This window comes from Tinamus guttatus, unplaced genomic scaffold (assembly GCF_059628265.1).
Source record: "Tinamus guttatus ecotype Peru unplaced genomic scaffold, ASM5962826v1 Tinamus_guttatus_pri_ptg000229l, whole genome shotgun sequence".
In the NCBI taxonomy this organism is placed as follows: domain Eukaryota; kingdom Metazoa; phylum Chordata; class Aves; order Tinamiformes; family Tinamidae; genus Tinamus; species Tinamus guttatus.
The window spans coordinates 302,204-330,005 of NW_028288763.1; the positions used below are offsets into that span (position 1 = coordinate 302,204).

Sequence of the window (27,802 nt, forward strand, 5' to 3'; positions counted from 1 at the left end):
GCTCTTCTCCCTCTACCTTTTTAGTTTAGCTGAGGATTCAGCAGTAGTATGGAATTGTAAGGAAAACAAAGCAGATGAACTGGCCGTCCACCCTTCCTGTGCTTTGTAAAATAATTATTTTATGAAAAAATAACAGCAGCCCACCTAGTCCTAAGGAGTTTTACAGGGTGTCTGTAAAAGAATTAGTCCCAGTGGGACAGTATAGCCTAGTTTTATATGACTGTGTAATGAGAGATCCTGCTATAAGGAATTGGCACAGGCTGAGAGGGGACCTTGATTTCTGTCTGAAACCATCCAGCATTTACAGCTTTTAAACAACTGACTGAATTTGCTAGTGTGAAGAAAGTTAGAGTTTATATTCTTGCCTGACTTGGGAAATACATCTGCAATCACTCCTTTCCATATGCAATGACTGTGCAAAAAGTATTTTTCACCTGCTTGAATATTCTGTAGCCAAAGCATGTGCTTTCGCACAAGACCATCAATTGAAACATGTCAGAGAGAGAGACTGGGGTTGAGAAATCATAAGAAATCAAACTTCACTTCTTCCACATCATAATTATAGGGAAACAGTTTAGAACATGTAGATTACGTTATCAAGCAGCCTAATTTAAACATAACTCTATCCCCAGAAGTAAATAATGTACATGTGGTGGGCATGAGTCATCACGCTCGCAACTGTGTCTGTGGACTTCCCTGCTTTGCACGATTTATGCATGAAAATGTAAATGAAGAATAGTTTTTATTGCAAATTGAGTTTACATGACAAAGATCATTTACAGACATTGGTTTAAGGCATCGCTTTTCTGAGAGGTCATGGCAGCTGCTTAAGACTGCAGAGCTGTGGGGTAAGGAAAGGAAGCAGGTAGGAGGAAGCCTTAAGCATTTTTGGAAAAGTGAATCCATAAATTACTGTACATTTTCCTCATCAGCATCTTCGAAGGGTTGCTTTAGGCTGTCTCTTAGAGAGGTAGCTTCGGCCACTGTGAGCAGCAAAGACATATTGCCTGTGTGGATGTACTTTAAAATCACCTCTTCGTATGGAGCTGCAAGAGTTCATATTGCTGTGTGTGTCAGTCTGCCGAGTCCCCTCTTAAAAAAAAACAGGCTTTGAGCACTGCAATATGTCCATTCACTCCAGCACCTCAGCTCCCGCTGAACCAGGTAAGTCTGACAGTATTGTCAGACTCTTCTTCAGACGCTGCCTAGCCTCAGCTATTTTAATTTGTAGTGAAACGTAGGAATCAAACTATTCTACTGTTACTAAGCAGAGGCTGCGGCTTGCCAGCAGTGGTACCAGGCTATTACTTGCGTCACTCTGCTCCTAGGAGATGCTATTCCGGCGCCTTCACGTATCCTCGTAGCAAACTCTATTTGCACTTGCCACAGCGCGGTGCGTAGCAGCTCTAATCGATGCTCCGTGGTACCCTGTACAAACACACGTCCCGTACCATAGTAACCACGGCTTCACCAGCAACGTGCTCGGCTCCCGACGGGCTGTACGTAGAGGACAGAGGGCAGGGCAGCCACCTCGGTGGCTTCACGGAGCTGCTGGTGGGCTAGTGCTGGCCCTCCTGACCCTGCTGCTGCCTGTGTGTGCCTGGCCCAACCCAAACACCTGGCAGCTCTTTTTTAAGGCTTTTTTTTTTCATGAATCTGAAGGAAGCAGAGATTCACTGAAGCCAACTCGAGTTAAAACCGAAGCTATCCAAGTCCCCAAACAACCTACTGACCAACCACAGCAAAAACGCATGAGAAAAAACGTGCTGTGGTCGGCAGGGATGCTGGAAAAAAAAGGTTAACGCCCAGGGTTTATCCCAGCGATTAAACCGTCCTCAGGGCAGGGGCTGGGGATAGGGGGTGGAATTGCTTCTTAACAGGTAGCTAAATGCTCTCAGAGTAATTTTAACCCGCCGAATCACTATTCATAATATAATGCTCTTAAACCGGGAAGTACTCTTAATCCCTGGAGCGCTTGTAACAAGCGGGATGGGGGGAGGCAGCGCGTCCGTTACCCCTGCGCGGCGGCCGTTACTCCGCGGGGTGACCGTTACCCCCGCGCGGAGGCCGTTACCCTTGCGCGGCGGCCGTTACCCCCGCGCGGCGGCCGTTTCCCCCGGTAGTGCCCTCAGGCGCAGCACGGAGGGCGCAGCCCAGCGCCGCGCTCCCCTCGCCCTCGGCGCGGTGCCCCGCTCCGCTGGGACACGTTTGGCGCCCCTGCCGGCGAGCGGGCTCCGGTGCCGACCCGCACCCCGGCAAGCGGCCCCAGCAGCGCCGCCGGGGCTCCCCTCAGGCGAGCGGCCACCGCGGCGGGGAAGGCGCCGCGCCGAGCGAGCAACTTTGCGTGCGGGACGGCGGAGCCGGCGCCCCGGCTCCGCGGGGGACGCGTGCAGGGAGGCACCTGGAGAGGCGGCCCCAGGTAGAGGGGGAGCGTCTGGTTGGAGCAGGGGCTGCCGAGGGGTGGGCGCAGGGCGAAGCGGAGGGTGGGGAAGCGGGCGAGGGGAGGCGGCGGCGGGCGGGCTGCGGAGCGGGGAGATGGGGAGGGAGGTGGCGACTCGCGAGCACCGGCGCTGAGCGCTGCCCGCGGCTGTCCCGGCGCGGCGGTCGGGGAAGGCGGCGGTGCCCCGAGAGACGCGCAGCCTAAGGTGAGGCTCGGCGAGCGGCGGCGGAGGGAAGCGGAGAGGAGAGGAGAGCAGAGGAGCCCCGTGGGCGCCGCGTCCCGCTCCGCGGTGGCGGGGCCGGCAGCCGCCGGGCTCCCCGCGGGAAACTTTGCGCGGGGAGCGGGAGGGCGTCTCTGCTCGCTCGCTATGGAGCCCGCGCTGGCGCGGGGCTCCCTGTGTGCTTGGGCTCGGAATCAATATTTATTTACAGGGCTCAGGTATTAATCACTCGTGTCTCGGGAAGCTCATTAGTGGCGACTTGTTTCCATGACGACAGGCCCCCTCTGAGTCTTCGGGGTAATCTGCTTGCCCAGTTTCCTTTCCCTTCGCCTGTCCGTGAAGGGAAATGTATCTGCGCTGATGTTTGGTTTTCTGGTTCTTGTTGCGAAACGTAACCTGAGTGATCCCGTGGACCTTATCCAGTGTTCCCCTATCACCCAGCTATTTTGCCTGTGATAATTAATGATGCACGGATGGGACTAAGCAGAAATATGAGAGTTGTACGAGATTTCTTAATTCTCGCTTTCCAGGATTATTTCTTGTAGCCATAAAGCTCAGAGCAAAATGTCATTTGAACTGTTATTTGTTTAGAGTACTCCTTAGGCTTGCTCGTACTGAACAGCACAATGTTTGTTATCTTCTTGTTCTGTATCACTTAGGAGCACAGAAATCTGTACCTTTTACAAGCTTTTACATTCCACTTTCTGTAGCCTCACTGCTACAGCACAGAGCTGGGAACGACGAGTGACTTTTTGGGTAACTTTGTCACCTTCCTGTGGTGTGACCTTGGCAGGGATCTTAACTTAACTTTGGTCTTTGCTTAATGTAACACAGTTATGTTTGCTCTTCATATTAAGTTAGCAGGAATCACCCATGTGAAATCAATGTTCTAATTCCCTTCATACCAACTACCCATCACTGGTTTCCTGAGGTAGCTCCAACAAGTTCAGGTAAAAATAGGACATTAGTAATTTTAAATTTATAGGAGCATCTTTAATACTAGAATGAGAAATAGCATGCATCCATCAAGAAGCTAGAGAGAAAAAAAAATAAAAAAGGGACTGTAAAACTGAATGATGGTCTTGCAATGCCTTAGCATTGCAATTGAAGAGGGACCTGAGCACTTTTCCCTGGGAGTAAGTAAATGTCCATACACTTTTTAACTTGGCTTCTTAACTACACATCTGAAATTCTACATTCTACCTTTTTCATAACTTTTTCAAGAAACATTTTGGTAATTGGTATTCCATAGAGAAACACAGAAAGGGAATGTTTAATAAATGTTTTAGAATGTACAGAACCAAAATACTGCCTATGTTCTCTTATAATGGTTAGGTAACAATAGCAGTAAGCCTTAATAACAGGGAAACTTAGGAAATGCATGTATATTTTCGTTTTTGTTGTTGAAATGCTCTCTTTGTATGAATAAGCTACTTCTATAATAAAATGAGAATATTTCATACCCTGAGGAAATCTCCCCCCAGCTCAATTCAGCAAAGTGCTAAAATGTGTGCTTTCTTCCAAACACGTTAGTGCTCTCTAATATCAGTAGGCAGCTCGTGCTTCAAGGATTTCCTTAAATATTCTGAAGTATCAAGGCCTATGACCTTGATTTTTATACTCTGTTGCTTTCAGCAGCCTAGCAGTAAGACACCTGCCTCTTATTTCTTGAGAATTGATGACTGTCTGACCATTACCAGCCCTAGTGAAGTATGACAACCCTATAAAGAGAAAGAAAGGAAAAGAAATGATATCTTAGTCAGCATCTCATCTCCTTTGGATGTCATTGAATTATATTACCATACTAAGCCATTAAATTTTTACTACTCTATTGCTGTGTAGTCAGTACAGATAGAAAGAAAATGAACATAATTTTATGCTGCTCTATACATCCTCAAAGAAGTCAGTGTTTTGTTTTGATTGTTTTGTTTTTGTTTTCCTAGCAATAGAAAGAGAACATATATTCAGTTTTCAGACTCCAGTTCAAGGGGCACTGTTGGCATGAGAGAATAGTGGGTGGGTTTTCTGAAACCAGGGCAGCAAAAAAGATAATTCATAAAAAGGCTGTACTAACTTATGCTTAATGGTCAGAGGAATAATCGCCTAAGATTACAGGAGGACATCCGAGTGTATGAGCTGCCATTGATAGAGGCGTTTTGTTTCAGGGAGGAAAAAACATAGATATGAATGTTAAATCCACAAGATGATATAGATTTATGTAATTATTGTGCTCAGCATTATTCCAAAGCTCCTTGGCTATCGTGTACACCTTCATGAACAAAAATGCTTCTAACGCTTCTATACAAGCTATCTACTGTTTAAACTTTGCTGATATGTGGAAATAACCATTGTTTGTTTTTCCTGGTGTTGGAAGCCCCTCAAGTGATATAATGAATAAGGTTCTGGGTTGGTATTTAGTAGAGGTGGCTGAGCACTTTGGTAATTACCTGGTTTGGACAAGTTACCTTACCCCTCTTTTACATCTCCTCCCTGTTTATTCTCCATCTGTCTTGTTTATTTGGAGAGTGGGATCTTCAGTGTAGAGTTTTGTGCTCATGCTGTATCCAGAGAAATCTTCGTTTGAAGAGTGTTACTTTAGGTAACAACAAGGTATGATAAGTCAACTTTTTTTCTTTCCCTGGGGTCTTCACATGATCGCTAGTCAATGTCTGAGAGCATTAAGACCTTTACAAATCCATGTGGTTCCTTCCCTGTGTTTTTAAGTAGGGTAAAGAGAGGTGACTTTTCAACTCCCCTTTTTCAGCTTGTAAAGCACCCAGCTTCATGTGACAGGAGCGAATAATGACATTAGGATGATGTGAGAGTTTTTTCAGTCTATTCCAGTTGGGGGCTTAATTATGCTCTTGATAAACTGTTGTAAAAATGTTTACACTTTCAAATCTGATGTATTTGGTGGTAAATCCAGCTATGTTCTTTTGTTTGGTCTTTCCTAAGCAACCATATTAGAGAATACAGATGCTTTCTGATAAACTAAAGCTTTTAGACTAAGGCAGGGGTGTTTTCTATGAGAGGTTTACAGCTGAAAACTGACTTTTAAAGTGATCTTTCTTCTGCTATAAGTTTTATTTGTATTTGGTCAGAATTTTAGCTGCTAAAATAAAGCAAATAATGCATTTTATTGTATTGATAGAAGGAAAAGTCAACTTCTTATGCTTCGGGGATTTCTTTCCACAAAAAGACAAAATCTTCTACATTTGAAGATCTAGAAAAGTTCTTTTCCATCCTTTTATTAGTTTGTCATATTTTTAAGGATCTCTGTACAATGATTTGAAAATGACTTAGCCTTTTAAGAGCCAAATCTGAAACAATACTAATTTGTTTTTTGTTCTTTTTAATAATGTGCTCTCTGGAAGAAAAGTCTTAAAATATCTAAAGTTACGCACTTGCCTGTTGATGTGCATAAGCCCAGTAGTCACCACGAATGTTTCGGACCTGGGTCTCTACTTGGAAAATAGATGAAAAGAGAAATCAATGTGACTTTTACTCTCAAATCTTATTGTTCAAACCAACAATAAACAAAGTTCAAGAGTTATGAGACTTAGCCACTCAATAGCACTGCAATATAATCTATAGGGAATTCAAAGAGCAAAGTTTTTTTCTTTTCCTTAAAGTTGCACTGAATACATGGAATTATACCTTTGTATGAAGGTGTAGAACTCATGCAGGTTTTTATGGGCATTCAAAATTCAAGCAAAAATAATAGTACTCAGTGAAAACAGGTATTATAATACTGTCTTTCAGAACTGAGTAGCAAAAGTGATGTTACTAGAGTCACCAAAAACCTTGTAAGAGTGGAAGTCAAATAACAAATGTGGATGAAATGTGAGCACACAGGGCTGTCTTGTTGTTTCAGAAACACTTTTGAGATCCTCTAAACAAAGCCAAAGCCGTGTGCTGGCTGCTGTAGGTATTACAGCATGAAGGTGTCTTTGCTTACCTAACCTCAGTTACAGAGTTGATCTGCTGGAGACTGGCAATATGTCTGTGACATAATTCTTGTTCTAGGAAGCTCAGCGTTGACCAGAGACAGATGCAATAACATGTGGCAAACAGTTTAACTTTACCATGCTGTATCTTTGTTCCAACATCTAGATATTAACCTGTACACCTCAGAAGGCCTTGCTTCCCAGAGGATCCTTTAAAACCTAAGAGCAAAGTGCAACCTTTGGAACAGTTTTGAGTTGAAAGAGTGGAGGAAATAATTATGTGCTTACTACCAGTTCCTACAGAGAAGGTAAACTTTTGCTTTGAGCTGTAGCCCAGGTGCACATACATACTGCTCACCCTGAGGAATCTAACAGTCACAACATAAACAAGGAGAAGGAACAAAACCAACAAAGTCAATACAGAGCTAGCAAAACAGGTAGTATGTTCTTTGGTTACAGCTCAGTACTCTTTGCCGATATGTAATGGCTACAAAGAGGAACCTTTGTGAAGCTGCATGAATTTAGATGGTGTCTTGATATTTTGATGATGAATTCAGTATCTGACCTGCCTGTTATCTTCAACTGGCATAATGTCGCTTTGGTGGTAGGATGGATTCACCTTGGCACCTTCATTCCTGAGAGGCATGTGGGTTAGTGGCTCTGCCTGCTGCCAGTGTAGCGCTTTTGTCCCTTCACACTGACATGTCTGATGCTGCACACAGAGAGCCACTGCCTGCTCTGTTTGGAGTCGAGGTCAGAATTCTCGCCAATTTCCATAGGAACAAGATGTGTTCCTAAACATACTTCAGTAGCTAGAAGGAAACTTCCTAATAAAGAACTAGATGACAACATTACACAAAACATCAAGCATTGTTTTAGTCTTCAAACCTCCCAGCAGTAACACACTTGTAGACAAAGTCCTGCAGACAAAAATCCCAGGGCATTCCTGGCAGGGCTGTGGAGGATTATGAGCTCTTGCTGCTATGAGAAACAACACAGGCTTGATCATGTTACTGATAAAAATCGTTTTTATTCTAATGGCACTAGATCAGGCCCTTCGAATTCCGTTCCTGATACAATCTAGAGGCAGTGAAGTGTGACATGGTGGCTGCTTTAAAAAGGCTTTACTACATCAAGCAGAAAAGGTAGTGATTTCACTTTATCCAAAGAAGCCAAAAGCTGTTTCCCACACTGGAGTGGAAACTATTGGAAGTTACCAAGGAAAAATTAGAATTGCAAATTGCTACTTGGAGTTGTGATACTTTAAAAATATTTTTTTAACCCAACATTTTTTTACTTTTAATTTTTTTTTTTAATCTTACCCTCCTTGGTCACTTCACTGCTGTTCCTATGCTGCACTTAAAGCTACTTCTTCAGTTTGTTTCCTAATGCACGTAGCTAATGTGCTTTCCCATTATGTCACTTCTCAGAATTAGATAGTTGATGTTTTATGATCAAAAACGTAGGCAAAAATCTGCAGAGAGAAACTTTTTCCCCCCAAGGGTGTTTTCTCTCTGCCACAGTCATTTCATCTTGAATGGCAATGTAAATATCCAAAATATACTCTTAATCCAAAGTTTTGGTGTTATCTTGCACAGCGATTATTGGATTTTGTTATTGTTGTGTTATGTTTTGTGTTTTTTGTGCTTTTTTGTTACTTTTTGTTGTTGTTTTGTTTTTGAGTGCAGTTTTGGTGTACAGTCTGGGCACAAGCTGGCAGAATAGACCAAACAAAAATTATTCATATGAAATTTCATAAAGCACAGAACTTTCATACAAAGGTGTTTGTCTGGCTTACTAGAAGGCTATAAAAGATATAGTGGCTTCTGTAGGCAGAAGTAGTGTTAGCCCAAACAATTTGACTTTTATGGTAATGGAGAACTTGCATTATTCAAAGTTAAGGAAAAGTTAGGTATTTGTGAACTGAATTATATCTTTACAGGACTGTCTTCGTTGCTAACTTTGAAAAAAGTTCTGCTAAATGTAAAAATCAGTTGCACCAGGAATTAAATTCCCCTTTAAGATACATGTGTATCTAAAGGAGCCCTGACTTTAATACAACGTTAGTGGCATAACTATTTTTCTTGAAGAGTTGCTCACAGCCAGATTTGGCTGGAATTGCAAAGACATAAGAGAAATCGAGCCGTAGCTGTTTCTAGCACTGGAGCCATGTTTATAAAATAAGTTCAATATAATCATGCTTGTTATCCTTTTTGATCATGTGGCATTCAAGAGTAATTCATTGTGATACTTCAGCTGATTAAGATATTGGTGATTTTTCATATTCAGAAATACCATTGGCAGGGATTTACAAGTCTGGAGTCTGGCCAGAAAATAATCAATCACTGAAGTCAACTATGCAAGGAGATACTGTACATGCAATTCAAACTGTTAATTATTAATCTGCATGGCAAACTCTTTGCTAAACTATGGGGAGCTTAGTTTGGGCTAGCCTACGAATTGCCTTAACACAGTAGGTGGCCACAGAAGAATGATTCCAGTACAGAGATGTTAGCTGACTTATGTCCTGTCTCACAGCCCTGTGGCAGATAGAGGGGGATCTTTGAGTCTGGGGCTCTTCTGCTTCTAACCTGTAATTTGGGACAGCCTTTTTTAAGCTGCTGTGCTGCTAGAAAAGCAGCAGAGCTTACAGATCACTATGCTGTGAGCATCTTCACTGCAGGCAAAGATAGGCAAGGATCACGCCAGTTGCTGCTCTTTCCACTTCTGTCAGGAGCTGTTTCCCTGAAACGCTACAGGGATATGATTTGTGTAAGAAACTAGCCCATGTCATGTGTTGCTAATGTCAGTTAATTCAGTCTCACTCGTGAAACTATGACACCTTGCAACACAGAAGCATTTCGCCATTATTTCGGTGGAAAACACAAATGAGGAGCTAATATTCAACAGAGGTTAACTTTTTTCAAACTTTTTTTAATATGAAATAACTGTGACAAGACATGGCTCCTATGTTTAGAAGTCCATAGACAAATTCCCATTTATTCGAATAGAAGTAGAGTCATAAAATCACAGAATCGCAGAATGCCTACGGCTGGAAGGGACCTCTAGAGATCATCTAGTCCAACTCCCCTGCTCAAGCAGGGACATCTAGAGCACATGGCACAGGGCGGTATCCAAGCAGGTTTGGAAGATCTCCAGAGAAGGAGACTCCACAACCTCTTTGGGCAGCCCGTTCCAGGGCTCTGTCACCCTCACAGTGGGTGACACAGTAAAGAAGTTCTTCCTCATATGGAGGTGGAACTTTCTGTGTTTCAACTTATACCCATTACCCCTTGTCCTGTCACTGACCACCACCAAGAAGAGCCTGGCCCTATCCTCCCTACAATCACTCCTGAGATACTTGATCTTGTTAATCAAATCTCCTCTCAGCCTTCTTTTCTCCAGACTAAACAGGCCCAGCTCGCTTAGTCTTTCCTCGTATGACAAATGTTCCAGTCCCTTAATCATCTTCGTGGCTCTCCACTAGACACTCTCTAGAAGCTCCACGTCCCTCTTTTACTGGGGAGCCCAGAACTGCACACAATACTCTAGATGCGGCCTCACCAGAGCTGAGTAGAGGGGGAGGATCACCTCCCTTGACCTTCTGGCAACGCTCCTTCTGATGCAGGCCAGGATCCCATTAGCCTTCTTGACCACGAGGGCACACTGCTGCCTCATGGTTAACCTGTTGTCAACTAGGATTCCCAAATCCCTCTCCACAGATGGAGCTGCTTTCCAGCAGGTTAACCCCTAATCTGTACTGGTGCCTGGGGTTATTCCTCCCCAGGTGTAGGGCCCTGCACTTGTCCTTGTTGAATCTCATAAGGTTCTTCTCTGCCCAACTCTCCATCCTGTCTAGGTCTCTCTGAATGGCGGTCAAGCCCTATGTGTAGGGATGCTTTGGTGAAAGCAATGTTGAGTGGCAATCTTTCCCTTCTTGAGACTCCTCAGCAGAAATCAGGATGCACTCCTAGTCAGTAATCTAAATAAAACAGTGAGGAATTCATGAGGAAGGGAATTAGCAATAATATTACTTATTTTTGCCTTTCTCCTCTTTATCCCTAACTACCTACACTTTGGGGTCATCCTATTGACCCTTTCTAGCAGAATCCTATTCAGTCCATTAATTGTCTTCAGGCGACTGTATGTTCCTTCTCATAGTAACATATTCAGAGGAAGGAGAAAGTTCTCTCCATCATTAGTCATTTAAGCCCTGAGGCCATAGACTGAAGTCTACTTAGATTTTTTTATCCTTGAATCTATTATATATGAGAAATTAGTATGTAACTGTTTCTGCATGCATGACATACATTCACAGCTGTCATTAAAACAAATTTATATAATGTGAACTCGTTTTATAGTTTTCTAATTGTAACCTGACAGTGGCAGCATAAGGGGTGCAGCAAGGTTACTGCTTATGAGAAGTTTTGATCCAGAATTTATGTGAATCTTAGTTTCTTTTACATACACATACAAATGTGTGTCTATAAGTGTGTGTATATATTATACATTTATATATATATATATTTCACCTAGCCTCTCCCCTAAATCTTTTGAGTTTGGACTGCAGTGGCAGATTAGCAGTAGCATGACTGTGTGTCCATATGATCGAGAACTGTCAGCGAAGAACAAAATTTATTACATCACCTATTGAATATGAGTAACAACTTTTGTAAATCCATTGCAGTCATGGAAGGGAAATTTGGAATAAACAGCTTCATAAGGGTTCACTGAGTGTTAAAAGTTTAATAGAATATTTTTCTCCTTTATTTCTCTCTGAAGTATGGAATTTAATCTAGTAGTCTTAAATCACTGTTTATTTATAATCCAACCTTAAAACATGAAACAAGAGTGCTGACAATGGGGCCTGCTTTTCAGACTGTCTGTCTTGCAGAACTCTTAGTGCTCCATGCTTTTTAATGCAGGAAGAGGTGCAATATTCCCAAGAAAGTGAACTGCTTTTTTGCAGGCTGTGTATATACTGGTGTCTCTTGATATTTCAGCTTTGCAAAAATGCTGCCCATTTTTAACATTCTGTACAATAGCTATATTTATCTACAACATCAAACTAAAGTGGTAGATAAATTATGTCAGTGAAACCACAATGCCTTCTCACTCTTTGTGATCAAAGCGGACGTCCCTTTCCTTTGGCTTCTGCACATGCTGCTCTTTTCTGTTTCATCTAATCTTTCAATTGTGTATCCTTCTCAGGCAAACAGTGGGTAGCACTAGAACTCATCACTTGTTTCAATTACCAAAGGCATATCTAGCTGTATTTTGCGATATCGATGGCTTGGGCTGGACAAAGGAAGCTTGGATGTCTAGAAACTACCTACAAACTTGCCCAGTTTGCCTGATTTCTGGATCAGAAATATTTATTGTGCCTTCTTTGGATTTAGCGTTGGAAGTAGGAGTAGAAATAGTGGCAGTGGTTTTGTTCCATTTAATACTGATCAAAACAATGCTGTAGTCTCCATTGGTTTTACATTTTCCTCTTAGTTTGGTATGAAACAACATTCTGGTATCTCAGTTTCAGCAGCAAAACCAAATGTTTATTCCATTTGAACATGAATCTGTCTTTTCTTAATTTTTCTGTCTTGGCTGCCCAAAAAATCAGTGGGTTTGCATAGCCTTATTGGAGAACTTGTATGTGACACAGAATGACCTCTGAAAGAGCACAGGTTTCCCTGTGAACTGAGATTTGGAGTGCATGCTGTTATCAGCCTGTTTCCAAAATCATAACTGCAACAAATCCTGTGTTCTGGGAGAGGAGTATTGTCTTTTTTGCACTGCAACGTTTTCTATCATGGAGTAGCCAGAGGGCCTCACAGTTTGTGAAGAATTCTGAATTTAGAAGGGCCAATAAAAAGAGCAAAGCCTGTTTTAGGGGAATAATTTGCCCATGTTTTGTTCTTGATTCATGAGTGGTGCAATTAGGACACTGTCTTTAAGCAACTTCTTAACTTGAATTTTTATACCCATACTGACAACGCTTATCAAAGAATCCCAATGTTAATATTAATTTTTTTTTTTTTTTTGGATAACTACCTGCTGGGTTATGGTGGCATTATCTCACATGTGGTTTCTACATTCATGCTGGATGCAGTCCACAGTATCAGGGTTTCCTTTTTTTGAAGGAAGGGAGATGTCACCTAAATTAAATTGCCTAGCTATTAGTCACAAAGCAGACCTAGCAAAGCAAGCCATCTGTTGTGTGGCTTGCTACTGCTGACAAATTTAATGATATAGCAAATATGGAGCCTGGATTTTGAAAACACAAAGTGAGGATGGATACAACTGAAATATATTGAGATGGCAGTCTCAGGCCTTTGCACCTTCCCTCATTAAAGAGATCCAGATTCTGAAGTAAGAATGAGCAGAAATGTCAGCATTTAACAATGTATAAGCAAATATACACGCAAGCAAAACTGAAATTCATGTCAAGAATGAAGGATTTCTGAAAATCTAATAGTTTGAATAATTAGCAGTAGATCTCCACTACTAAAAGAATGAAGTAATGTCTGAAAATGTATCTCTTGAAGTTAGAAGTGGTCAAGTCCTGCCAAGGTCTTTTTAAGTTTGCATTTACTTAACACAAAAAACCCAACAAAATAAACATTCAAAAAACAACAACAACAACAACAAAAAGTATCATTATGGTGAGTGTGCCTTCTTTGTGTAGGGTCTGTTTTCTTAGCAATGTGCTCTCTGACTTTTTGGTCAAAACTGAAGCTCACTGGGACGCAAAACCTTTCTTTTTGTTCATGACAGAAAGCACAGGGAGGTATAAAGTAGAATCTTCAAGCCACAAAAAAACATCAGTGGGACATATATGGGACACAAATATATAAGCCACCAACAGAAGACCCTGCAGAGATTTTCTCTTCTGCCCTCTTATGACTAACAAAAGGGACCAACTAAGCAATTCAATAACTATGAATTTGACTTCTCTGAAGACCTTATTCTATAGCAGCCAGCACCTAAGCAGAGTGCAGGATGACTTCAGCAGACTCCTTGCAAAGCAGTTCTTGCTTTCTCTACACCCTGAGCAGACTCCGGAGCAATTTTAAGGTGACCTACAACTAGACAGTAGTAGCCCATAGATAATAATAACTGCACATCAATACAATGGCTTTATCCTTTAACATGAGTTTACTCTCAAGAATTCTCTTTCCTGTTCTGATTCAGAGCTGTGACTTCATTATATCCTGAAATTATAGAGGAACCAAGGCTAGGTCAGCTCTTCAGTAAGACATTGTGAAGAGTAGGTTATAAGTATCAAATTGTGAAGTTTTATTTCCTCTATCTAAACATCAGAACTTGTCTGTGCTAGCTTGTGTTTGTCCAGAGCAGACTTTCAGGCAGCATGGAGAAGGGCATCTTGTGTCGGGTAGTTTCAGAGAACTGTGATCCCTGGAAGACTAACAAAAGGTGACTTTGAACTGATGATTTGTTCTTGTAGAATAATGTTTTCTCTGTACAGGCAACCTGTAGGGGACAGGGCAAGGAGACTGGACTTTATCTAGGTTCTTTTGGATTGGGCAGATGGGACAGAAGAGAGACATAACAATAGATGTTTTGGGTCAGATTAGCATCCAATTAGATCAGTGTCACATCTCTGATAGTGGACGAGGTAGCTACCCTACAATACAAGTACAGGGCAAACATACAGCCCAAGATAGACCCTCCCAGTCATCTGCATCACAAGTATTTTCTGAGTTAGAAATCTCTTTCCATCCATGAAATTTCATTTTAGAACATAGGTACACACTTGTCATCAGCAAAATCCAGTTAAATTGCATGCTATGTGGAAAAATGTAGTTGGTTTTGTTTTAAACCTTCTGTCTGATATCACTTCCCCCACCTTACTCTTCACTTGCCCGCCCTACTTGATATTTCTGTAGTTAGCTATCCACCATAAACATGGATTTTCTTCACTTGATAAATCCTCATTTCTTTGCAAAGTTTAAGTCTGAGATTTCCTGTATGTTTTTCTCTGTTTATCATTGCTGTGAATTCTAGTTACAGCCTGATTTCTAGTCAGTGTTCATTTTTAAGGATGCTCTATAGTTAGACATCTCTGCAGACTTTGACTACGAATATTTAAAGGACAATTGACTACTACCAGAAATAAAGTTTCTTCAAGCTGTCTTACACTTTGCAAGGACTTAGTGCTGGCAGATAGGGTGGGATTTGTTAAAGGTGTTTAGGTGTAATGGAATTCTCTGTTGTCTGTATCATTCAGTGGAGTCCACAGTGCAGTTCATATTTTCTGAAAGGAGATGTTCGTGCTTATTTGATCCCTCAAAGTGATACCTTTCCATTTAAATGAGTATCTTACAGACCTATAGGTTTCAGAAAGTTTTGAAGATAGGCAAGATTAATCCCAGGAGTGTTTAAATATCTGCCAGCAGAATTTCTGCTTGGGGCCTACTAACTTAGCCCTCTTCTACCAGAGGCAATGAACGCACATTTTTCTCCCTTCTTCTCTTTTTCAGGAATACTATTCTGTCCTTGAATTTAGAAGTGAAGCATGGGGCATAGCAGTCCCTTCCTCAAGAGCTACAGTCATGGAAATGTGGTGATTCACAGGGTTGCATTGAGAGATGGGAAGCAAGAATAGTGAAAACAGCCAGTCCATTCATCGCCAGTGCTCAGTCCTTCCTTCAGATCATGGTGGCTTACCCCGAGGACTTGCTGCCAGTATTCCTCTCTCCTTAATCTCTAGTACTACATAAGTACGTGGTCCATACTTTTGATGAAAAGTATTTCAAACAAGCAAAACAAGCTGAGATTGCAGGTCTCCAGCACGTGGATATGCAAGGCTTGGGTTTTCTATTACTGCCTGTCAGTACCAGGGCTAACTTTTCAAAGACGACCTTTTGCAGATATGTGCGACCTTGTATTGCTAGTTAATCTAATAAAGCAGGTGCAGATTAAGAGAAGCAGATGCTAACAAAGTAATTTGGATAGGGGATAGTGGGTGACAAAACTGTCAGCATTTCAAGTGCTGAATGAATTGTTCTTTTTGGGTAGTTTATATAGTGACTTAAAATATTGCTCAATTGAGTGGTATATTATGATAATGATTATGGAAGTACAGAATATTCTTGTTATCGCTTATGTCCTGCTTCAGCTGCGTTAATTATTATAAACATTAAAACAGCAAAAACTGCTGTTAGTTTCAAAGGGTATTTTATGAAGAAAATTCTTTCAACATTGTCATGTTCAAAAAATACCAGTATCTGGTATTTTTTGCTACCCAGTATCTACCCAGTATCTGGTAGCTCAGTTATCAGTAGTAATTGCTAACCTTATTAACTATGCCAGCATATTTACTGTGTACATTTTTCTTCACATCTGATAGGGATGTACTTTTATTTCCTGAAAAGATACTTGCTCTGCTGGAATCTAGCCTGAATGTATTGCATGAACTTGTCTTATTCGTGTAACATCATTTTCATGCTGTATCTTGTTCATGAGAATTTTTTTTCTGCAGTTGGTTCATCTTCTCACTCCTCTTTTGTTAATGTCATCTCAAATCTCTTTATGTAGTTTCTCTTTATGTAGTGCAATTTTGTTTCAGCATAATTAATAGGTGATAGTATTGAAAAACAGGAAAAAAGCTTATTGGAGTAAACAGTAAAAGACTTATTGGAGTAGATTTTTAAAAAATGTTAATTGGTTTGAAAAACCTGCTTTCTCACATTTAACAGCTTGAGACAATATATCAATGTAGCTTAATCTTTGGAATTCTTTCCTGTTCTTGTGTGTGGCTTAGATTAAGCATTCTGACTTTCCTTAGAGTCCTCCTCAGTGACTAAAGGACTAGCATAAAGTCCAAAGGCTGCAAGTTGAACTGCTACACAGAGATGGGAGCTTCTTTTGTTTAGGCAATATGTCAGATTTAATGTCAGATTTAAAAGCCTTCAGAAATATTTTGAAAAAAAAGAATGTTAAGATTCAATAACTTTTTTTTTTTTTTCATAAGTTGAAAGCCTGAAGATAGGTTGTGCTAAAATGTTACAAGGATCTTACAAATACAAGGAGAGGAAAAAAAATCTCTCACATCACCCACTTATTCTCCATATGTAAAATATCCTAGTATTTGCACCAAAATGATACCGCTTATAAGTGACTGAACCAATTTTATCTTTAAAAAGCTTATTTTTAAAAGGTGAGGCATCAAAAAGGTCCAAACCCTTTAAGAGAAGCAGAAACTTTGATTTTTTTTCAATCCGACTGTCATTTACTCTGCAAACATTGAACAAAGAAGATTGTATTGATACTTTCTTGCAATACTGTGGCAGAACCTTACCTATATGGGGAGAGGAGGTGCATTTACCATGATTTGTCAACTGTTGTAGTGACTCTATAACTGATACTCTTGGTTTTTATATTAGCAAGCTACATTTTCAATTGGCTGTGGGATGTTGAAACAGCTGGACAAATTTTTAGCCTCTGCTTAGCTGAAGAATAGATAAGAGTACCATTTGAGGTTGTTAGTACTGTGTGCAGGCAGTACCTTCAATATTTGGAAATATCTATATGCACACTTTCATTTGGAACAGTGGAGAAAATATTAATGCTTTCACAAGCAGTCATTATGTGCTGTAATACTGCTGACTTTCCTGATGAAAAACAGCCTTCCTTAATTATCCAATTATCTTTTTACAGTAGGGAAGATTTTTAACAAGTGAACTATTCTTTTTTTTTGTTTCAGTTTGTATTCTAGGTAGCTGTATAGTAGGTTAATTTTCTCATAGTATCAAGTCAATGGAAAAAATAAACATGTTTATCTTTCTGCAAGCAAACAATATGAATGACATATTTGCTTGACAATAGTAGTTATACAGAAAATTCAAAGTTTTTGTTTTCAGGAATAAACCTTATTAAGTTTAGCAGTAGAAATAGATAATAAATATATAATGTCTGATTGTAAATTGTTATGGTTCATGAGTTTTTTTTGTTGTTGTTTTTTCTTTAAATGCAATGAATTTTCCAGAGTATTTCACACAACTAAGTTAAGATATGATGCAAAATGAAAAAGTGGATAAAAGTAGCAAGTTAATGAGGTGCTGTGTTGTAGTGATGACAGGTTGATGGATCTCTTGTAGTAGGAATGCCTTTGCTATAATGTCCACTGTGTAACTGCATGTAATAAAACCAAATTACTTTTGGATGTAAAAAAACAGAAAAAACACAGGCCCATTTGCACATTTTCCTATGTCCACCCTCTGCTCATGCTTTGCCAGGCACTTCCTCGCGTGCTGGAAGAGCAGTCTTTGCAGCCAAAAAATGTGTTATAAGAGGCAATGAAGTTCAAGGAGTGCGTGTTTCATGTAACGCAGGTATCACAGCTGGTTCCATATTCTGATTTTCTGCTGCTTCATGGGCATATGGCTCTTTTCCTATTTAGTATCTTAATTATACAAGGAGAGGCCTGACTCTGGAGAAATTATAGGTAATTGGGATGCTTTTCCTTTTCATAAGACAGATGAGAGCTTTTCACTACTTTTCATGGTGATACAGATGTTTGCTCTATGCAACTCCTTCAGATACCCACTAACTTTCTAGTATGCTGAATAATAGTAATTCAGCTGACTCTTCTTTTCCTCTGCTAGTAAGACAAACAGAATTTAAACACTTGCGTCACATTACCTGACAACACTTTTGGTCACTTACTTGCTTCAAAACCGTGTACTTGTATGTGTTACAGGAATTCTGTCTTTTTAATAGTAATGCTGCTTTGGGGGGGAGAGGGGGGAAGCATACTGATCACTTTGTTCCCACGGTCATTTAAAAAATGTCTGTGGGAAGCTATACAAACATGACACCATTTTTCAAATGGATGACTTTAATTACAAATGCAGTAATAGCCCTTCGTATAGGTATTCTTCTGGACTAGTTGTATTTTAATGCTGCAGTTGAGGCAGTGCTTTGCCAACCGCTCTATTTCAAGATGATTGAGCTGATATCCCCAGAAGTGTCTTCTTAAATGAATCGATTTGTTTTGCATTGCAAACATTTAGCAGTCAGGGACCTGTAGTTTAGAAGTCCATATTTTGCAAACACATATGCTGCTGCTTTCGTTCTTCTCATTGCCTGTTGGGTTATAAACATTAATAGTCATGTTTGTCTTCATTCCCAGCCAATTTTCCTTTCTGCTTACTTTAACAAACAGTGCCTTCTGGATTTCTTTATGGCTTGTTTCATCCACTTGAAGATCCAAAATATTTTTCTAGTACATAACCAAATAGGTTTACTCTTTCATATGCATCAGTAGTTCTTAGATGTGCACTTTTGGCAACTTTTATCTTTGCTAATTATCAAATAACTGTGCCCTGCAAAGAAGCCAGCTGTGGTGTTCTGACTTCCCTGAAGAAGAGATTACTGTTACTTCAGAAAGATTTGGCTCTCTTCTCTGAGCATGTTTTGCAATAACTTTCATTTGAAGAGGCTCTTTCTGACAAGGTTTATGAGATTGGAAGGCAGTTACAGTGCAAATGCGCAACCTGATTATGAGCGTTTCTGTGAAGGATTAAGTGGAACTTGGTGCCCATATCGTTGCAATTCCAAGCTGCAAGCCTGAATAACTGAGAAGTGTTATCCTAAGAGTGGTATTTTTACAATAAATTCTTCTTTAACCAATGTAGTACTTAAGGTGGGTTTTCAGACTGAAAGAGATGTCTGATTTGTGAGCGTTACAATAGCATTTTTGTTATTAAATACCTTGAAGTACAAGGGGGAAAATCAACTGCTTGACTTCAGAAAGTCATCAGTGGAAAAAAAAAAAAAAAAAAAAAAAAAAGGATATGAGCTAAAAGTATCACGAGGGGTTAAATAACTCCTAGTTAGAAATGTATCAGTTAAATAACAGGACCTCCTATAAACTGAGTTTTTGCTGTTCACTGGTTGTTGCTCCAAATAGACACAGTTTCTGAACCATTTGTGACTGCAGATCAGTCTCTTTTGAGGAAAACAATTTATTTCAAGGTAGGTGAATATCAGTCTGTCTAAAATATTTTGAAACTACTCCTTTCCTCTTTCAGATTATATGATGTTTCACTGCATTTTCAGTTTCTGAGTGCATCTTTGAGATAAGTACTCTAAGTCTTATTAAAAACAAGGTCTAGCTTCCTAGTCAGGGGCTCCAGTTTTTCCCACGTTTCCCATGTGACAAATGACACAAAACTTGCACTAACGAGAACACTGGAAACATTCAAAATGTTTTTTGGGAGGTGAGTTAGGGCATATAAAGGGGCATATAAAATAACATGTGGCTAAGGAAGCTCATCCTTTTGGTAATGCAAGATAAGAGAATGTTCAACTGATGAAATACTGTGAACTCTTTATTTACAACTAACTAGCAGATGTCATTGTGATAAACTCTACTCATGTGGGTAAGCACTTCAGAGAAGGTCAGGCACTTTTAGAAACAACAAAATATTTCACTGACAAAAATTAAAGTTTTCAGGAGTAAGTTATTTCTTTGAGACATTGAGACTCTCAAAATTAAAGGAGAAGAAAGTAATATCTGTAAGATAAACTATTCTACTTTTTGGAAAAACAGAGACTATGTTTGACCTATGACTGGTATGGCAGCCAAATTTTCCGAAGGAAAATTTGCCACAGCTTCTTATTCTTGGCCACTGAAACACTTCTAGATTTTTACCATTAAAAATGAAAATTTCCGTTTTTGTGTCCTTGTATTTAAACTCCTGTAGCTGCATTCAATCATATGAAGTTAAGGTAGAAGGAGCTTTCTATTTAATGACCATACAAAAATCTTAAAACATTTATGAGGACCAGAGCTAAATTAAGTAGTCTTAAAAAGAAATAGTGTACCTTATCAAGGAGAAAAAAAAATAGCTCAATATTGCATTTGACCCAGAAAAATATTTTTGTCTTGTTCTATAAATTAAAGAAAAATAAGCGTTTTGATATTTCCAGGACAAAATCTCCGGGGTTTTGTTGTTGTTTTTCTTAAGTATCTACATGTAAAATGTGGAACACTTCTAATTAAAAAAAAAAAAAAAATTTAGCTGTCTCTATGGATGTGTCTTATTATAAAGTTTAAGTTCTAGTGAGTGAATACAGACTAACTGTTTTGATTTACGCTGTAAACAAGTAGGGAATCAGCCTTTTTTCCTAAAGAAGCCTTCTTGTTCTTGGGAACTTGTGCAGACTTTTGAGTTAAATTATACATGAAAGAAACTTAGAGAACTGGCTTAAAAGAATAGAGCTGAACTTAACTATCATCTGGGTTATTTCACAAGGCTGCCGTTCTGGCAGTGCTAGCAGGCTGGCTAGTGAGCAGAAAAACAGAATGACTAAAGTTCTGGCAGTTGTAGCAATCTATATCACTGCCTGGAAGCAAAAATACTAAACTTGTTTCAGTGATCAGCTTTATGCTCACTTCTGCTATGTTTAACTCTGTCATGAATACACATTGCTCTTGCGTAGCCACTAAGATAAGGGCAACATGATTAATAGTTTCTCAATATTAAGAAGAGGCAGGGAAAAAATCAGAATCTACATAGATGGAATAAGGAATTGCTCTGGCATTTGAGAATTATGCAAACCCTTTGGTGAGCAGCTAATATCCTGTAATCAATGGGATTTGAGTGTTTAGAAATTTTCCAGCATTTTGGCCATTCAGGTTTCTAATTTTTATTGAGGACATTTTCCATTTTTTTCCATGGATATTAGTATAGGATTGATAAGACCCAAATGAAGAGTAAATAATTTTATCTTCAAGTGGAATACTTTGGATTCCCTGGGCCTTCTTGGGAAGTTTGTCTTCATTTGATATACCTGGCTATAACTGTAAAACTACCTTATTAAAGAAAAAAATATTGACAATGTATTTAAAAGCTTGCATCCATTATGGTGACAATTAAAACCTGCAACAGCTACAGCAATCTGCTCAAAATCCCTTGGAAAAGGCTAAAAAGGCTAAAACCAAGAAAGAATAAAGAAGTAATATACACGCTTTGCTCAAATTTCACAAACAAAAGTAATGTTGTTCTATCTCATCCCTTTACTGCTTAAAATATTACTCACCTCTTCAGAGTTTTCCAGTGATATACCTCTGAGTTGACTTTCCAGCTAAAATTAGGAAGGCAGATTTCAAGCCTTCTTTCTGAATCACAGACCTGTACATAAAAGTGCAATACTTTTCTCCTCCATTTAGGGAAGAGTCTCTGGTAGCTGGAGTGAGTTAATAAAAAATAAAAAGCCAGACCTCATTAGATGAATCTAATTAACTTGATTAAGAATTGCATAATTTGGTATACAGGGGGTATAATCTACTGTCCCAAGATGGAATTGATTGCCTGGGGAATATGATTTCATGCATACTGATAAATACATCATGTAGTGGGCATAAATAACATTATGGTTAATGAAAAGGAAATCAGTCCAGAACAAGCATCTGTGATGGCTGCCAAAAGGATTATATTTTTATTAGACAAGAGTGACAGTAGATACCATGTTTTGGTACAGACTTTGAAAAAACATTGAGAAATTAGGGTTGAAATAATATTCTGGTTATGCAATTTGTGCACACACACACTCCACTTCAGGAGCTGTAGACTAGCTTATTTTGTCACTTGCTAGGTTTTATGGTCTGTTCTGTGTTCCCTGTTCAATCAAAATAGCTAAAACTATCATTATTGAAGGATAATAAAAAGTAATTAATGAAATTCAATTAATAATTAATAAAATTAATTAGTGTATGTGTTACTACAGAGAGGAAATGTAGTTATTCAGCTAAAATTTCCAGAAATAAAGCATCTCACTCTTCAAATCATTCCTGTAGCTTAGAGCTCTAAACTCTCATTTGACTTCTTTAAGGTGTCTAAAGTATTTCCTGTTTGTCACTGTCTCTGAATTTGGAAGTTAAATTTAGATCTCCTAAGATATTTCACTACTTAATTTAAAAAAAGAAAAAAAAGTTGTTTTGTGTGGGGATGGCTTGAACAGATAGAGGCATGTTTTCGTTATGGTCTTTCAACAAATTGTGGATATTTAATTATACTAGATGCAATAGCCGTCATCCAGTTGATAGGTGAGTAGAGAGTTACCAATGAAACTGCTGAACTGCGTAAACTCTGCCTGTGTGGTCGAAATACAATGGGGAAACGATGGATATTTAGAGCAGCAAGGCAGGGAAGTGGGAAGTCTTGTGCAGGCAGGATGGTGTCACTTTGCTAAAAATTGCAACAATGCCATACTTGCTAAGAAGTCACCTTGCTGATGGTGCAAAGAGCAGATAGTCTTATGGATCTCGCCTGAACGTTCTGGAAAGATCACCTCCTAAGGATGACCATAGCAGAGTCATGTACATCTGTACATCTGTTTGTGCATCCATGATCTGGATGAAGGCACAGAGTGCTCCCTCAGCAACTTTGCTGATGATATGAAACTGGGAGGAGTAGCTGATACCCCAGAGGGCTGCGCTGCCATTCAGAGGGACCTGGACAGACTGGACAACTGGATGGTGAAAAACCTCATGAAATTCAACAAGGGCACGTACAAGCTCTTGCACCTGGGGAGGAATAACCCCAGACACCAGTACAGGCTGGGGACCGACCTTCTGTAGAGCAGCTCTGCAGAGAAAGACCTGGGCGTCATGGTGGATGACAAGTTGACCATGAGGCAGCAGTGTGCCCTCGTGGCCAAGAAGGCCAATGGGATCCTGGGTTGCATTAAGAAGAGCATCTCCAGCAGGTCGAGGGAGGTGATCCTGCCCGTCTACTCAGCCCTGGTGAGGCCGCATCTGGAGTATTGTGTCCAGTTCTGGGCTCCACAGTACAAGAGGGATATGGAGCTGCTGGAGAGAGTCCAGCGCAGGGCCACAAGGATGATCAGGGAGCTGGAACATCTGCTCTATGAGGAGAGACTGAGAGAGCTGGGCCTGTTCAGCCTGGAGAAGAGAAGGCTGAGAGGGGACCTGATCAGTGTCTATAAATACCTCAAGGGAGGCAGTGAGGAGGATGGTGCTAGCCTCTTTTCACTGGTGGCCACTGACAGAACTAGAGGAAACGGCCAGAAACTGAAGCATCAGAAGTTCCACAGGAACTTAAGGAAAATTTTTTTAACAGTGAAGGTGACAGAGCACTGGAACAGGCTGCCCAGAGAGGTTGTGGAGTCTCCTTCTCTGGAGATCTTCAAAACCCACTTGGATGCAGTCCTGTGCCACGTGCTCTAGGTGTCCCTCTAGAGGTCCCTTCCAACCTTAAGGATTCTATGATTCTATGAAATGGTACCACCTCTCCATTATTCTTTTTTTTCCTTCCTTTTTTTTAAACTAAAATATCTGGGAGAAGAGACTACTATATGGCCGCAATACAGCTTGTCAGTAGTGTATTTGCTGTGTGACATAGATTATGAATGCCATACTTACCCATTTCCTTATGTATGAATTATTTAGAATTGATATGTTCTGTGTATGATACTGCGTGTACTGACCTACAAGATGAAGAGGAAATAAGTATGCCACTTCAGAAGGAACCATTTCAGAAAGTTTTATCAAATGAAACCACTGGTTACTGCAACCTGAAGACAAGTGGTAATTTGTTAGTACACGTGTGAATGGCTGATGCACGAGCTGATCCTACTGACTTGGTGGCAGAATTCCCACTGACTTTAATAAAGCCAGTATTTCATCCTGGTCATGACCAGTGCTGTCAGGCTGACTTGCTGTTGATCAGGGTGGGTGATGTTGGTTTTATGGTTTTCAGTATGAACCCCGGTTCCTATCACAGACTTGCCTCTGTACCAGGCAAAGGTGAAACTGTGGTCTTGGTGCATTTGCTAGCAAAACCTGATTTCAGCAGTGACTTAATTCTGCACCCATCTGAATCCAGCAGGACTTAATTCGATAATTAAAGCTAAGGATGCTCATCTGTCTTCATCCTGACACTTAACACAGTAATATTCTTGGGGCATTTAATTTTAAGCTTCCTTGTCTTTAAAAATGCATATGTAATCCCTGATAATTCTGGAGGTTTTTTTTTTAAAAAAAAAAAAAAACAAAGTAAACTATTTTCATAAATATGCACAAAAAGTGTGCATAAAGGTCACATGTAATCAATGCCAGTTCTGCACTGGAGTAACCCAGAATAGCTAGACCTGTTTCAGGCATCAGATAAGCTGCAGCCCCTCCCCAGACTATATAGAATCATGGAATCATAGAATCATAGAATGCTTAGGGTTGGAAGGGACCTCTAGAGATCATCTAGTCCAACCCCCCTGCATACGCAGGGACACCTAGAGCACGTGGCACAGGACTGCGTCCAAACGGGTTTTGAAGATCTCCAGAGAAGGAGACTCCACAACCTCTCTGGGCAGCCTGTTCCAGTGCTCTGTCACTCTCACTGTTAAGAATTTTTTCCTTAAGTTCCTATGGAATTTTTGATGTTTCAGTTTCCGGCCATTTCCTCTAGTCTTATCAGTGGCCACCACTGAAAAGAGACCATCCCCGTCCTCTGCACTCCCTCCCTTGAGGTATTTATATACACTGATTAGATCCCCTCTCAGCCTTCTCTTCTCCAGGCTGAACAGGCCCAGCTCCCTCAGCCTCTCCTCATAGGGCAGATGTTCCAGGCCCCTGATCATCCTCGTAGCCCTGCGCTGGACTCTCTCCAGCAGCTCCACATCCCTCTTGTACTGTGGAGCCCAGAACTGGACACAATACTCCAGATGCGGCCTCACCAGGGCTGAGTAGAGGGGCAGGATCACCTCCCTCGACCTGCTGGAGATGCTCTTCTTAATGCAGCCCAGGATTCCATTGGCCTTTTTGGCCACGAGGGCACACTGCTGCCTCATGGTCAACTTATCATCCACCATGACACCCAGGTCTTTCTCTGCAGAGCTGCTCTCCACAAGGTCAGTCCCCAGCCTGTACTGGTGTCTGGGGTTATTCCTCCCCAGGTGCAGGACCTTGCACTTGGCCTTGTTGAATTGCATGAGGTTTTTCACTGCCCAGTTGTCCAGTCTGTCCAGGTCCCTCTGGATGGCAGCACAGCCCTCTGGGGTATCGGCTACTTCTCCCAGTTTCGTGTCATCAGCAAACTTGCTGAGGGAGCACTCTGTGCCTTCATCCAGGTCATTGATGAATAAATTGAACAGGACTGGATCAAGGACTGACCCCTGGGGGACCCCACTAGCCACAGGCCTCCAACTAGACTCTGCACCGCTGATCACCACTCTCTGGGCCCTGCCATCCAGCCAGTTCCTAATCCATCTCACTGTCCACTCATCTATCCCACACTTCCGGAGCTTGCCCAGGAGGATGTTGTGAGGGACGGTGTCAAAAGCCTTGGTGAAGTCGAGATAGACGACATCCACCGCTCTCCCCTCGTCCATCCAGCCGGTCATTTCATCATAGAAGGCTATCAGGTTAGTCAGGCAAGATTTCCCCTTGGTGAATCCATGCTGACTACTCTTGAGCACCTTCTTGTCCTCCATGTGCCTGGAGACAACGGCCAGTACGAGCCATTCCATCACTTTTCCGGGGACGGAGGTGAGGCTGACTGGCCTGTAGTTGCCTGGGTCCTCCTTCTTGCCTTTTTTGAAGACTGGCGTGACATTGGCCTTCTTCCAGTCTTCCGGCACCTCCCCCGTTCTCCAGGATCTTTCAAAGATGATGGAGAGCGGCTTAGCTATGGCATCTGCCAGCTCCCGCAGCACTCTGGGGTGCATCCCATCAGGGCCCATGGATTTGTGGGTATCGAGGTTCCTTAGGTGCTCTCTGACCCAATCTTCCTCTACCCAGGGCAAGTCTTCCTCTCCACCCGCTTCTTCTCCTGTCTCTAGGGCCTGGGGCTCTAAAGGGCTGCCCTTGGTAAACACCGAAGCAAAGAAGGCATTGAGCAACTCTGCTTTTTCTGTGTTATTTGTAACCAAGGTGCCCATCCCGTCCTCCAGCGGACCCACATTTTCCCTGATCTTCCTTTTGCTGTTAATGTATTTGAAGAAATTTTTTTTGTTATTTTTAACGTCCCTTGCCAGCTTGCCTTCCAGACGTGCCTTAGCTTTCCTTGTCGCATCTCTGCACTCCCTGACTACGTTCCTGTATTTCTCCCAGGGGGCCTGTCCTTTTTTCCACATTCTGTATACCGCTGCCTTCTGCTTGAGCATTGCCACAAGCTCCCGGCTCATCCACGCAGGTCGCCTGCCCCCTCTGCCTCCCTTACTACACTCAGGGATGCCCTGTTGCTGGACGTGGAGGAAGTGCCGCTTGAAAACTAACCAGCTCTCTTGGGCCCCTCTTCCTTCTAGAGCACTAGCCCATGGGATTCTACCGAGGAGGTCTCTGAAGAGGCTAAAGTTGGCCCTCCTGAAGTCCATCGTCGCAAGGCTACTTACAGCCCTGCCTCCTCCTCGTTGAATCCTGAACTCCACCAACTCATGGTCACTGCAGCTGAGGGTACCCCCCACCTTAACATCTCCTACTAGGCCCTCCCTATTTGATAGCACGAGGTCCAGTAGCCCACTTCTCTTCGTCGGCTCCTCCACAACCTGCGTCAAAAAGTTATCGTCGACGCTCTGCAGGAACCTCCAGGACTGCTTATGCCTGGCTGTGTTGTCCTCCCAGTTGATGTCGGGGTAGTTGAAGTCCCCCATGAGAACCAGGGCCTGTGACTGTGAGGCAACATCCAGCTGCCTATAGAAGGCCTCATCAACCTCCTCGTCTTGGTCAGGTGGCCTGTAGCAGACACCCACCACAGTGTCTCCCACATTAGCCTGCCCTCTAATCCTTACCCACAAGCTCTCAACTCGCTCATCCTCGACTCCCAGATTGAGCTCCATGCATTCCAGTTGCTCTCTCACATAAAGAGCAACTCCACCACCTCGCCTTCCCAGCCTGTCCTTCCTAAAGAGCACATAGCCTTCCATGGTAGCGCTCCAGTCGTGCGAGCTATCCCACCACATCTCTGTGATTCCGATGAGATCATGACGCTGGGACCGCACACAGATCTCCAGTTCATCCTGCTTATTCCCCATGCTTCGCGCATTGGTATACAGGCATTTCAGGGAAGCAACAGAGGCCACAGGTTTCCCAGGAGGGGTGAAAGAGGACCCTCTGTGATCATTTCCTACCCTCACTTCCCCACTACCATACTCCCGCTGGCCGCCATCTGACCTGGGCTGTGCAGTACTGCTTGCCGCGTCAGTGTGCCACTC

At 41.6% G+C, this 27,802-nt stretch overlaps 1 protein-coding gene across 5 annotated transcripts in view; it reads left to right on the forward strand.

The window, feature by feature from the left end:
* Window positions 1-27,802, forward strand: part of SHISAL1 (shisa like 1) — a 207,352-nt gene that overhangs the window by 132,783 nt on the left and 46,767 nt on the right. For 2 of the 5 annotated variants that reach the window (XM_088525620.1, XM_088525615.1), the window contains exon 1: window positions 2,533-2,645. The exons of the other annotated variants lie outside the window; for them this stretch is intronic. The gene's annotated coding sequence lies outside the window, so the exon portion shown is untranslated. Of the gene's footprint in view, window positions 1-2,532; window positions 2,646-27,802 lie in introns of those variants that run through there. 5 annotated transcript variants of the gene reach the window in all.